At 38.6% G+C, this 13,599-nt stretch overlaps 1 protein-coding gene across 3 annotated transcripts in view; it reads left to right on the top strand.

The window, feature by feature from the left end:
• The window catches only part of LOC132377996 (transforming protein RhoA), a 123,947-nt gene that overhangs the window by 1,860 nt on the left and 108,488 nt on the right, over positions 1 to 13,599 (top strand). The window contains exon 1 of one of the 3 annotated variants that reach the window (XM_059944567.1): positions 10,275 to 10,553. The exons of 1 other annotated variant lie outside the window; for it this stretch is intronic. The gene's annotated coding sequence lies outside the window, so the exon portion shown is untranslated. Of the gene's footprint in view, positions 1 to 10,274; positions 10,554 to 13,599 lie in introns of those variants that run through there. One more of the 3 variants, XM_059944568.1, reaches the window with a different exon arrangement.

Raw genomic sequence — 13,599 nt, 5'->3', positions numbered from 1 at the left:
GGATAGAAAACTCACTGAGAGGGTCACTGAGGTCTTCCTTCCCCCCCCCCCCCCCCATGTGTGACATTCACCAAGTGCATTGTTGAGGATCCCTACCATCCATCCCACAATCTTGTCGATGCACTGCCATCAGGAAGGAAGTATAGGAGCATCAGGACTAGGACTGCCAAACTGGATAACAGCTTCTTCCCTCAAGAAGTGAGACTTATGAATACCCTGCCCCACTGAGGTCTCATCACTACTATTTACTGTTTATCTGTCCATTTCACATGCATTTTAAATTATATTTTATTAAGATATCTGTGGTAATAGTTTGTTTTACATATGTGATATATGTTTTACATGTGTGATATATGTATTGTAGGTGCACCGTGGTCTGGAGAAATGTTGTTTTGTTTGATTGTACACTGTATATGTACAGGCAGATGACAATAAATTTAAACTTGAAATTGAACTTGAGACAAATGTCTGAACAGGGAAATATTTGAGATTCATTCTCTGCAGTTTCTTTTAGCTGGGAGAATTGAAGGTTTATCTAAGGTCATGATAGGTTGTGTATGTTGGTTGACACTTCACCTCACACTTTTCTTGCAATTATTACCTGATATTGTAATATATTCATTAGTATGTTTATAAAACTAAAAATAGTAAGTGTCAATCCAAAAAATCTAACCCATTCATTTTTTTGGATACCTTTTTGTAGTTGGATGAAGTCCTGAGGGTTTGATCACATTAAGTCTATGTACCTTATTTATTTTAGAGGTGGGTCTCCTGTTTTGTGGTTTCTTTTCAACAGATGTTGAATGAGAAGTTCCAAGAATTAGGAGGCCCACCCATTAACAAATGTGAGAGTGGAAGATTGCCAGCCTTCCTGGATTGTGAAAAGGCTCTCTTGGAAACTGTTGCTGCCATCTGGAGATCTTTTTTATTTTCAATAGCCCATCCTCCCTTGACCTTCTCTGTTGTAAAGTTCTTTATATGAACTCCTGCACCAACCCAGCATTCACAGCTTGTTATAAATTCCAGATTTGTTTAATTGAATTAGACTTCCTAGTTCCCCCATGGGATTCAAACTAAGAACAGCATTGCCAATAGTCCCATGTTGACTGCAAAATGGAAAATTGGCTGAAGAGTATGAGGATTGTGTGGGAAAGTGGATGTGGTAGATAATTAGTTGTAATTTTATTGAATGGTGGAGTAGGCTCAGAGGACATAAGGGATAGAAACAGAAAATATCTTTATGTTCTTGTCAAGATGGAAGTTGGCAGTTTTGGTGTGAAGCTCAGTATGAGGTCAAATCAGCTGTAAACAATATGACCTAGATAAAGTAATATGAAACTGTATAGCATTTTCCTGTAACCGTGAAGAAAGCCTGAAAAGGGCTTTAAATTCAATAATTTAGCCATAAAATGTGGAAAGTTTTACATTTATAACATTTATTTGTGGGATTAATGGCAAAGTGAGCAATATTATTGGTCCTTATTGTTATTGATTTTAGAGATACTGAGATGTGCGTTAGGACCCACATTAAAGATGTAGTATTATGTAGTACCACATTAAACATAGTATCTGTTGTTAATGAGTCTCATGGCTATTTACCAGATTTGAAAGGAAACCCCTAATGAAATTTACCAAAACTCTTTAGTGGAGAAGACTCAGATGGTCTTTAGATTTCTCAACAGCAACAGAAGTGGTCTGGGGGAGGTTGTTTTCAGGGTCCATTATATGCAGCTAAATCTTGATTGGCCTTTATTACTGACAGTTCTAGGCCAAACTCATCTCTTGCCAAAACTTGGTGGTGTTAAAATTACCAATTGGTGGAAACAGGTCAGGAAATTAGATTAAGTTTTCTTTATAAAATGTTGAATAATGCATTAGGATGAAATGTGGGTAAATTTGTTCCCTTGAGAAAACTGGGTCTTTCAGTTTAACTGTAGTGTTTTACAACTGATCCATTTTGGGCTCCCTTCATCTGGGGCATGTCCTCTTCTCATTACTGCCATCAAGCAGGAGGTACAGGAGTCTGAAGATTCAACAATAGCATCTTCTCCATTGCCATCAGTTTCTTGAACCAACTTCTAAAAAAAAAAACTAATTCTACCTTGAACTGTATTTCCTCAAATTGCACTGGTGTTGTTATATTATTTTTTGTTTAGTGTGTTGCATAACTTATGTGCAATTTATGGAAATTAAGTTTATATATTTTATGTTTATAAATTTTGTTCTTTGCCAAAACCTGATTGTCATAGCATGTATATACTGGGTTTGTATAACCATGACAATAAACTTGAACTTTGTGGGCACGCTATGTTGGCACCAGAATGTGTGGCGAGACATGTGAGCTGCCTTCAGCACATCTTAGCTTTTGTTGGTTGTTAACACGAACAACACTGTATGTTTTGATGTAGTTGTGATAAATAATGATTCCGAATCTGAATTATTAACTGAGTATCCAAATTATAATAAATGCAAGTTCTGTAAAAACCTTCCTTGGACCTTAAAATTCTCTCTGTTCTTTGAGAAATTTCTGAGCTGTGATGATATTTCCAGGGTCATAGTTAGCATTTCTTTTCTCCTCACACTTCACTCACTAACTTCCCCATTCAATGGATTAGTCTACATTATTTCCACCAATCACAATGCTACTTTTTTTCCACCTGCCGCCACCAAACATATCTTCTCTGATGCAATCATTCCGAAGGAATTGTTATTTCTTTTTCAGTTTGGCTTAAAGGACATCAACCTAAACACATGAATATTCTCAGGGAACAGTTTCTGAATAGAGGGATCTCCCTTGGAAACAGATGAGGAGGAATTGTTTAGTCAGAGGTGATGAATTAGTGGAATCTATTACCACGAATGGCTGTGGAAGCCAAGTCATTTGGTGTATTTAATGCAAAGATTGGAAGATTTTTGATTGCTAAAATATTTATGGATTGTGGAGAGCAGGTGGGAAAATGTAGTTTTTTAAAAAATCAGCCAAATGACATAATTCTGGCTGCTGTACTTTATAATCTAACATAAGAAAAAGAAGTAGGAGTAGGTCATACAACCCCTCAAACTCCTCTGCAACTTAAGATCATAATTAATCCTCCATGTCATTTAGTTACCTCCAGTTTCCATATCCTGCAGTTCCTTTCCACAGATGCTGTCTGGCCTGTGGAGTATTTGCAGAATTACTGTAAAAATAAATATTGCATTGTTGAGGCATTATAACTATCAATTATTTCAGAGTTATGTGTGTAACCAGCACATAAAGATATGAAGGTTGGTCAGATTGCCACATTGCCAGACTGAGTTGCCACAAGAAAGCACGATCAAGGATCTCCACCATTCAGGCCATGCTGTCTTCTCACTACTGTCATCAGGAAGGAGGTAAAGGAGCCCACACCACGATGTTCAGAAACAATTAATACCCTTCAACCATCAGACTCCAGAACCAGAAGACTTAACTTCACTCACCTTAACATTGAACTGATTCCTCAACCTATGGACACACTTTCAAGGACTTGACAAATCATGTTCTCAACATTATTTATTTATTTGTCATTAGCTTTTTGTATTTACACAGTTTCCTTTTGCACATTGATCATTTGTCAGTTTTTGTGTGTAGTTTTTCATTGATCCTATTATATTTCTTTGTCCTATTGAGTGAATGTCTGCAAGAAGATGTATCTCTGGATTGTATGTGGTAATGTATACATATTTTGAGAATAAATTTACATTGAAAAGATGGTGTACATCTCAGTTTACATAGTTATATGACTCCCTTTCATGAAATTGGACTCAGTCAAGTAGAATTAATTAAATGTTGAAGCACGAATTATTGAAATGCTCACCAGCATAAGTGCTCTGAATATGTTTGTTAAATGCTTTATTTTTTATATAAAGGATTGAATGACATATAAATGGGTGTGTTTCACAAATGAACTGTGGATGGTTTTTTCCTTGAGTTCTGCATGTCATCAGCAGCAAGAGGCTGAGTTCAAACATTGCTGATGGGGCATGTTGCAGAAATGAAACCATGTGCATGAACCAGCATTGCCCACTGAAGCTTAGCTTCAACTGGACATTACAAACGATCTCCTCTACAAAACACTAGCTTTCTTTCACAACTGAACTCACTGATGTGCACAAATAGATGGTCCATAAACACCAACTCAGTAAATAAAATTAAAGTCAAAAGTGTCTTAAGAGGCTTTTAGATAGGCAAATGGAGCTTAGTAAAATAGAGGGCTATAGGTAAGCCTAGTAGTTTCTAAGGTAGGGACATGTTTGGCACAACTTTGTGGGCTAAAAGGCCTGTATTGTGCTGTAGGTTTTCTATGTTGCTAAAATATTATTGATTGGCTTTCATATTAACTTAATCTCATGACTCACCTGTGTTGAGCCAGGGATGCTGTTTGCCTATTGGCAGTGAATCAGCTATCTGCTTTTATCTACTGCACAGACTATTCCTCTCTGTTTTAATATGCTCTTGGGCTTTAAAACATTTACCTGACCAGATCAATGTGTAAGCTATCACCATAATGTCATAAGAACAATAATCTGATTAAAAATTAGTGGTAAAAGGCAAGGCAAATTTAATCCATTCAGTTGCCACACTTGGCCTACTTTCAATTATCAGTGAAGTGGTGGAGACATCACTGACAGTACATCAAACACAAGTGATTCACTGGTAATGAACAATGAACTGTGGGATGTGGAAGGAAACCAGAGAACCAAGAAGAAAAATAAACAGTACGGAATCAAGGATCAACCATATATGCTCATATAAACTGTACCCACTTTATTAGGTACAGCAGTGGAACACTGTGTGGAAACATTTCAAAGTTCTTCAAGATTCAGAGATGCTGTTCTGCACACCACTGTAAAGAGTGGTTATTTAAGTTACTGTTGCCTTTCTGTCATCTTGAACCAGTCTGGCCATTCTCCTCTGACCTCTCTCATTAACAAGGCATTTTGGCCCACAGAACTGCCACTCACTGGATGTTTTTAGTTTTTTGCACCAATCTCTGTAAACTAGAGACTGTTGTGCATGAAAATCGCAGGAGATCAGCAGTTTCTGAGTTACTCAAACTACCCCATCTGGCACCAACAACTATTCAATGGTCAAAATCACTTAGATTATGCTTCTTCCCCATTCTGATGTTTCATTTCAATAACAACTGAACCTCGACCATGTCTGCATGCTATTATGCATTGAGATGCTGCCACATGATGGGCTGATTAGATATTTGCATTAATGAGCAGGGATATTGGTGTACCTAATAAAGTAGCTACTGATTGTAGATTTACATATATTAGGAATTTGTTGAGGTGTTGGCCAGGGCCATGACATGCAACAAAAAATAAATTTCAACAATTATAAAGAATTACAAAGAAATAAAGTTAAAGGTTAAAATACAGATGTTGAACAAAATGTGCATAAATACATATACAAGTATTACAAAAAGTGGCTTAAGGTGTTTGCAGTGCAGTAACAGGGGTAATAGAGTGTGGCTAACTAAAACAGTTGGAATTTACAACTACCTTACACATGCAAGGAGGAAAAAGGCAGTTGCATCTCCACAATACTTTTATAGACTAAAATAAATTTATATCTAAATCTAAAGGACTAAGCCTACTTTTTTTTTACAATCAGTAAGGCACATTTCAGGAGCATTAAGGAATACTCTTCACTTATCTGTTGAAGTACAGATCCAGCAAACCTCAAGCTCCATCAATGCTTGGCTTAAATTCTGCCATGATCACTTGTCGCTAGAGCTCAAGGACATAACAGCTGAGTTAAAGGAGCTATAAGTTTTATATTTTATATTTAATGCAGCATCAAGGGTTTATTTTATTATCACAGTATGCACGTACAATAAAAGAGTTTAGTACTACTGAAGTTAGTAAGAACAAGGAGTAAAATTCTCTATCATCCGAAACATTTATGATGGTACATTGCAGAAATGAAACCATGTATATGAACTGGCATCGCCCACTGATGCTTAGCTTCAGCTAGACATTACAAATAATCTCCATCTACAAAACACTAGCTTTCTTTCACAGCTGAACTCACTGAGAGTCGCATGTTCACCTCACTGCTGCCATACGAAAGAATGTACAAGAGCCTGAGGTTCCACATCACCAAGTTCAGAAACAGTTACTACCCTTCAACCATCAGGCTCCTGAACTAGTATGGATAACATCCTTCACCTCAAATCTGAACTGATTCCACAACCTGTAGACTCACTTTCAAGGACTCTACAACTTAAGTTCTCAGAAATATTTATTTATTTATGTTTGGTTTTTTTATATTTGCACAATTTGTCTTTACTTACATATTGATCATTTATCATCTCTGTGTGTAGTTTTTCCACTGATTTTATTGTAGTTGTTTTGTGAATGCCTGCAAGAAAATGAATCTCAGTGTCGTAAATATGTACTTTATAGATATTGTTTGAACTTTGAATGTATGAGATGGTTTTCTGATTTTCAACTACAGGATTATCGCTGATTATCAATTATAGAAGGAAGAAGCCAGAGGTCCATGAATCAGAATCAGGTTTAATATCACCATCATATTTTGTGAAATTTATTAACTTTACAGCAGCAGTACAATGCAATATGTGATAATAGAGAGAATAAAACTGAATTACAGTAAATATATACTGTAATTATACATATAAATCAGATGGCAAGCGGGAAAAAGGCGTTACTGGATTATTGAGTGCGTACCTTCAGACTTCTGTACCTCCTTCCTGATGGAAACAATGAGAAGAAGGCATATCCTAGGTGGTGGGGATCCTTAATGATGGACTTCGCCTTTCTGAGGTACTGCTCCTTGAAGATGTCCTGGATACTATGGTGAATAGTGCCTATGATGGAGCTGACTAATTTTATAACTCTCTACAGCTTATTTTGATCCAGCCAGAGGAACAACACCTTATATCAGGTTGGGTTACCTCCAACCTGATGACATGAACATTGACTTCTCTAAATTCCATTAATGCCCCTCTTCCCCTTCTTACCTCATCCCTGATATATTTAGTTTTTTGTCCCCCCTCCTTTTTTTTCTCTCTTTCTGCCCATCACTCTGCCTGTTCTCCATCTCCCTCTGGTGCTCCCCCCCCCTTTCTTTCTCCCTAGGCCTCCCATCTAATGATCCTTTCCCTTCTCCAGCTCTGTATCCTTTTTGCCAATCACCTTTCTGGCTCTAGGCTCCACCCCACCCCCTCCGGTCTTCTGTCATTTCGCATTTTTCCTTCCCCCTGCTACTTTCAAATCTCTTACTATCTTTCCTTTCAGTTAGTCCTGACGAAGGGTCTCAGCCCGAAACGTCAACAGTGCTTCTCCTTATAGATGCTGCCTGGCCTGCTGTGGTCCACCAGCATTTTGTGTGTATGGAAAGTAGCTCACAGGTAGATAGGGTCACAAAGAAAGCTTTTGCCACTTTGGCCTTCATAATTCAAAGGATTGAACACGGAAGATGTGATTTTATGTTGAAGTTGTACAAGACATTGGTGAGGCTTAATTTGCAGTATTGTGTGTAGTTTTGGTCTCTGACGGTAGGAAAGATGTCTATAACGTTGAAACAGAGGAAATTATTACAAAGATGTTGCTAGGACCGGAGGCGCTGAGTTATATGAAAAGGTTGAATAGATTAGGATTTTGTTCTCTAGAATGTAAGAAGATGGAGCTTAGGAGACGATGATGACTAACAGTGACTCCTTTGCTCACATCTTTGGACAGCTCTATTTCTATCTTTGATATCTCTAGTTTTCCCTTTCAGGATTCTTTCGAAGACCCTGACCTGGAGTTACATGCTGATCTCAGTTCTTTGCGGGAATAGGATCCACTCTCATGGTCTCACAACTGGCCACTATTTGATATACCAAGGACATGGCCTAGAAGACTAGTGCACCTTCAGAGTTTCCGGATTTTATGGCCCTGTAGGTGGGTGGACTAGAGGTCGGTGCTGCCACCTGGTGTGTCGTGGGAGTACATGGAAGATCGAAAGCAGCAAGCTGGCTGCTGGCTGTATGCCCAGAGACCCGAGTTCTTTGGGCGCAAAGCTTGGAAAAGGCAACACAACAGACTTTTAACATCATAAATCAGCGAATTGTTTGTTATGTCTTGCCTCTTGCAGTGAAATGGGGACACCTCTTTTTCATTTACTAGGGACTAAGCAGAACCATAGTTTGGCACGGAATAGTTGGGCCTACGGACCTGTTTCTGTGCTGTAGTGTTCTATGACAGTATAAATTCTTCCAGTAGTTTGTTCTTGGTGCCAGCATTTGCAGTCTCTCTTGCATCTCCAAAGCAGATCAGTTGATTAACACCTTAACCACTCATGGCAGCATCCATCATTAAGTGCCCCCACCACCCAAGCCATAGCCTCTTCTCATAACTACCTTCAGAGAGGAAGTAGAGGAGCCTGAGGTGCCACACTCAATGTTTTAGGAATAGCATCTTCTTCTCCACCAGCACATTTCTGAATGGACAATGACACTACTTCACACAAGTGTGTACAAAGTGCTCTGAATTACTCACAGGCTACTCAGACAGCACTTTCCAAATTACCATCAAGAAGGACCAAAGAGAACATCTCTGAAGACCTATCCTGGATTCAACAAGAGGGCCACCAGCTGCTGTATTTCATTAGGAATTTGAGAAGATTTGTTATGTCACCAAAGACTCCAGCAAATTTCTACAGATGTATGGTGGAGAGCGTTCTAGCTGGTTGCAACACCTTTTGGTATGGAGGGTCTACTGCATTGGCTACTGCAAGAAAAAGCTGCAGACTTAGCCAGCTCCATCATCAGCACTAGCCTCCCCACCATTGAGGACATATTGAAACAGTGATGGCTCAAAAAGGCAGCATCCATTATTAAGTGCCCCTCCCCACCACTGAAGACATACCCTCTTCTTATTAGTATCATCAGAGAGGAGGCTGAAGACCCACACTCAATGTTTTAGGAACAGCATCTTTCCCCTCCACCAGTCAGATTTCTGAATGGACAATGAACTACTTAAGTATTTTTGCTTCCATTTTGAACAATTCGTTTATTTTTTATTCAGTATATATATTTTTATTTATGATTTACTATATACTATGTTTTATGTATTGCAATTTACTGCTGCCACAAAAAGCAAATTTCACAATATATGTCAATGATAATAAACATGATTCCAGTTCTGATTCTGAGGATACATAGGATCACCACCACCTGCAGGTTCCCCTCTAACCAACAGATTATCCTGATTTTGTAGAAGATGGTCAGTCCTTTATTGTCACTTGATCAAAATCCTGGAATATTCTACTTATTACTCATCAGAAAGACTGAAACAGCTCAGGAAGAAGGGCCTTCAACACCTTCGAGGGCAAATAAAGATGGGGGAAAGTTATAATTTTGCCAACTATGTTAAGATCATAAGAATGAATAACGTAAAATATACTGTCATGTTCACAGAAGAGAGGTTACCAGCATTTGTCTGTAACTATATAAGTGGAAATGCCGCATCAAGGCTACAAGATATTGGAAGTTTGCATGCTGGGTTGAGTTCCACGCTAAGTGCAAGGAGAGGACTAAGAAGGAAAGATCACACCTGAATTTACTTATAAACAGCGAACTTGAAATTGGAACTTTGGAACAATGTTGGTATGGAGAGATTTGATGAAGGTGAACAAGATTATGATTGCTTATGTACAATAGATAGAAGCTGTTACTATTGTAACAAGGACCGGGGACATAGATTTAAAACATTATGAAAATGCTGGAGAACTCAGCGGGTCAGGCAGCATCTATGATATTTCATTCAGGTGGAGACCCATTCATCAGTCTACACAGATTTAAAATTTTGGGCAAGAAGTTACTAGGTTAAAGATGAGGTAAATACTGTTTACTGAGAGAGTAGTTATGATCTGGAACTCAATAAACAAGCTCGTAGACGGAGGAATATTAAACAGAAAACGTCAGCAGTCAGCGTCAGTGGAAAGAGAAATATTTGTGGTGTGTTAAACGTTTCCAACATTTTCTATTTCAGATGCCCAACTTCTAAGTTTTCTTACTCTCTGATTTCGCTTTAAGAGGAAGTTGGATCGGCACTTGAGAAAGAATAAGTTGCAGTGTTATGGGGAAAGAGTGGGCGAATGGAACTGACAGGGTTATGCTATAAGAATTCTTTGATTTCAGACTCCAGCTTCGAGAGCCTCTACTGGTGATAAATGCGGCTGCATCTCTTTCTGCTATATATTTCGACCTAGTCAATGATTTTTAAAAAATCTCTATTCCGACGTGTTAGCCAATGCAATATCAATGCCTATGCTGAATTCTTTCCCCGCTGCCGCCTCTCTTCACGTCGTTAATCAATCTCCTGCAGAGACGCTCACAAAAGTATTCCGCTTTGAATTGTCAAGCCTCCCCTCAGTCAGGCGTGGTCACGTCGCTCGGGAGCGCGCCTTGTCTGAGCTTGGCCGACTCGATTCGAGAGAGAGAAAGGGACAAGCAACCCTTTCCACATACACATAGACCTACAATACTCACTGCAAAATAAAAATACTTCCGGTAAGTCGGTAAATAATAATCCTTATTTTTAAAAGAGGTGAGAAACGTCAATCGCAGACCTTTCGTTTAATCTAACGGATTTGTTTCCTTTTGCGTGGGGGCTTTTCCAACGATAGCCGGTCTGTTCTGACGGGACATTTGGGTGTGTGTGTGTGTTCAGAGTGATATACATTTAAAGGTTTTATTCAATTAAGGACAGACCATTTTATCAGCGTCGCTCATAAGATTGTTTACGTTGTGTGTGTTGACCTCTTGGGAGTGGGTTTTTCGTCTTGTTTGTGTGTTTTGCCCCATTTTTTAATCAACTGTTGCTGGCCTCCGCCATCTTGTGTTTGGATCTTGTTTTGGGGGGGTGTAACTGACCCAACCCAAGGGAAATGGAGGCATCTTCTAGCATAGGGGACTCTCTAATATCTCTTGCAGGATAGAAAATGCTCAAAAGGAAAGCACTGTCACTTAAAACCCCGGATTAAGTAAGCCCTTTCACCGTTCCTCTCCATCTCCTCCCCCCCCCCCCAAAGTTGGAGCATCATGTGGGTATCTTATTTCTAGGTTAGCTTTCTTTCTTTCAACTTGGAGAAAACCCCTCTCCAGTTTTCTCAAGATTTAAAATTTGAAAAGTTTTTATTTTGCTGTATTGTTAATATTTTAATACGAAGTCATTGCTTGTTGAGCTCTCGGGATGCCGGTTAAGTGAGGTGTAATACTGAATATGCTTTCTTTGTAACTAGTGAGAGGCATTTGTAAATCGAGGCCCTTCTGTTTATGAGTTGGGAGGGGGAATGATATTATTTAAAACCGAAATTAAGTTTTTATGGTTAAAAGTGTTACAACATAGGATTCAACATAATGTTTTTGCGTTTTGTACATCAGCAGGATTTGGTTGTAAATTATAAGTCTAATCAGACAGTTTCTTATGTTTAAAAAAGACCCGGAAATATCAGGACATCTAAAATGAGGTAATCTATTTTAAAATGGCAACCGCCCTAAATTTAGATTTTCTTTGGCTTCTGTGCCTGTGTGTGTGTTTTTGGCAGTTTTATATTCCTGTTAAGGTTTTTGGACCTTTTTAAAAGAAAGGTTTGGAGCTAGAAATTTTTGCTTTGCTTTTTAATGAGTAAACTGTGACTCAAGTTAGGATGGCTTTCAGAAAACAAAATACTGACTATCTGATCTGTAGTTTTTGTTGATTATATCTCCTCCTCCACCCCCCCCCGAAGAAAAATGCTTGTGCACCAGATTAGTTTGTCTACATTTTTTCCCAATTTCATGAATAGTTTTAGAACTTGTGTTTAAAAATATTCAGAGATTTTGCCAGATCATGTAGTCCGTGTTTTGAAATAGTTTTTCTTTCTAACTTCAAGTCACAATTTTTATTTCACCTTAATACAAATAAAACCATATGAAAATTAACACTTAAGAATATACAGTGTAAGTTAACAAAAAGAGAAATGCTAGCAGATGTATCGCTGATACTTTGGCAAACGTGTCATCTCTGGAGATGACATTTTCTTAAAGAAGTAAGCTCTCATTGTTTCCTATAAATATAAATGAAAACTGGTTTTAGACCTGTTTGAACAGCAGAAGATTTTTTGCCTTTCTAACTGCTGAATATTTCAAATTTTATTTAAAATGGACTGTAGTGGCTGATATTTTACCTGCATTTTTAAGGAACATTAAATGTCTTTGGAATAGATCATTGGAAAATCTGTTGTTACTTTGTAACTGTTATATCTGATCCACGAGCTAACTTTAGAAACATAGAAAACCTACAGCACAATACAGGCCCTTTGGCCCACAAAGCTGTGCCAAACATGAAATTACCTAGGGTTACCATAGCCCACAATTTTTACAAGCTCCATCTACCTATCGAGGAGTCTCTTAAAAGAGCCTATCATATCTGCCTCCACCACCATCACTGGCAGCCCATTCCATGTACTCACCACTCTCTGCATAAAAAAAAACTTACCCCTGACGTCCCTCTGTACCTACTTCCAAGCACTTTAAAACTATGTCCTCTCGTGCTAGACATTTCAGCCCTGGGAAAAAGCCTTTGACTATCCACGCGATCGATGCCTCTCATCATCTTATACACCTCTATAAATTTATAACTTTATTAAATTTATATGGGAAAATATTGGACAAATCTATTCTTGAAGAAGGCTTCACCAAGGATCATCAGCTTGTCATAGTGGAGAGTCTTGTGGGATCTTGAGAGCGATGCCGTCTGGAGTTTTGATCTTGAAAGGGTCACCTGTAGCAGTAAGGTCAAGAAAGAGGTTCCAGACAAAGAGGAATTCAACCAAAAGCTTAACAGTGGAGCTGCCTGAAGATGATGACATCACAACAGCAGCAAAGGAACCCCAGTCATCTTGCATTCCATACCACTGGACTGTTGAGGAGCATGTGGTGGTTGCCCATGCATCAGCCTCCCCAGTTAAGCAAAGTCAAGCACAAGCGTACTCCATTCAGTGATTCCATCCTAACATCCTGGATTAAGTCCCCAACCAATAGACTACCCCTCAGGAGAACATCAAACTCAACTTGAATGCTACTATTTGAAGAAAGGAAAACAGTTTTTGGAAGCACTTCACTAATTCCTTGTGATATCCCACTTCTCTGATGCCCCAACAAATGCTAAGAGGATCTGTGGTTAGATTCCTCACTTCCTGCTCAAGTACTTTATTCATAGCTGGCACAGTAGTGTGGTTGCCTTTGATTGCAGTGGTTCAATGAAGGGACAATTGGGAGAAAATGGGTTGGGGTAGATAATGCTACAATAGAATCAGAGTCAGGTTTGATTATCATTGGCACACATCCTGAAATTTTTTGTTTTGCAGCAGCAATACATTGCAATACATAATAAAAAAAACTATGTTACAATAAGAAATATACTCTATATAAAAAAAAATTAGATGTAGTGCAAAAAGTGAGATAGTGTACATGGGTTCATTGTCCATTCAGAAATCTGAATACCGAGGGGAAGAATCTGTTCCTAAAATGTTGAGTGTGTGTGATCAGGCCTCTGTACCTTTTCCTTGATGGT

The sequence above is a fragment of the Hypanus sabinus genome, chromosome 19 (assembly GCF_030144855.1).
Source record: "Hypanus sabinus isolate sHypSab1 chromosome 19, sHypSab1.hap1, whole genome shotgun sequence".
Taxonomy (NCBI): domain Eukaryota; kingdom Metazoa; phylum Chordata; class Chondrichthyes; order Myliobatiformes; family Dasyatidae; genus Hypanus; species Hypanus sabinus.
This window is presented reverse-complemented; position numbering and strand designations above follow the sequence as displayed.